We start from the raw sequence: 713 nt of genomic DNA, 5'->3' as shown, positions 1-713 counted from the left end.
CTGGTTTAGTACAACCTACAATTCCCGCCACTGCAACATACGAGTTGAAAGGACACACTCTAACTGCACTTAAGGATGTACCATTTTCTGGGAAGGATCATGAGTATGCTTACAAGCATTTAGATGAGGTCAATAACATTGCAGATTATTTCAATGTTCCGAATGTTCCTAGAGAGACAGTCTTGTTAAGGATGCTTTCGGTCACTTTTAAGGGAGCTGCAAAAGATTGGCTAAAGGCACTACCACCTGGTGCAATCACTACTTGGGCACAGATGCACGAGCAGTTTTTAGAACAATTCTGCCCACCATTCAAGATAGCTAAACTCAAGAAGGCAATAGCCAACTTTGAGCAACAATCGTTTGAGTCGCTTTATGAGGAATGGGAACGCTATAAAGGATTACTAAGAAATTGTCCTCAAAATGACCTCAATATACAACAAGAAGTGTCTATCTTTTATGACGGGGTGAATGTCATGACAAGGCAACTCCTTGATTCTCAAGGACCACTTACAAAGAAAAATCCGGGTGAAATCAAAGAGTAAATTGAAGAGTTCGCAAAACATTCTCGTGAGTACCACAATCCGAGGAATGATGGAGTTAAAGGCATTGGGGGAGGAAGTTCTGAAGACATTGCAGTTGTACTCGCCATGCTCAATAATATGGACAGAAGAATGACAAAGATGGACCATTTAATTCATGCTATTAGAGTTGGA

At 40.8% G+C, this 713-nt stretch overlaps 1 non-coding gene across 1 annotated transcript; it reads right to left on the bottom strand.

Moving 5' to 3' along the window:
• Positions 1–320: 320 nt before the first annotated feature.
• LOC145118109 (small nucleolar RNA R71) lies at positions 321–427 on the bottom strand. Its single transcript, XR_013713091.1, has one exon. It is a non-coding gene; the product is annotated as a small nucleolar RNA R71 (small nucleolar RNA).
• Positions 428–713: the final 286 nt, after the last annotated feature.

This window comes from Lactuca virosa, chromosome 5, assembly GCF_052849685.1.
Source record: "Lactuca virosa cultivar CGN04683 chromosome 5, Lactuca_virosa_CGN04683_v6, whole genome shotgun sequence".
NCBI lineage: Eukaryota > Viridiplantae > Streptophyta > Magnoliopsida > Asterales > Asteraceae > Lactuca > Lactuca virosa.
This window is presented reverse-complemented; position numbering and strand designations above follow the sequence as displayed.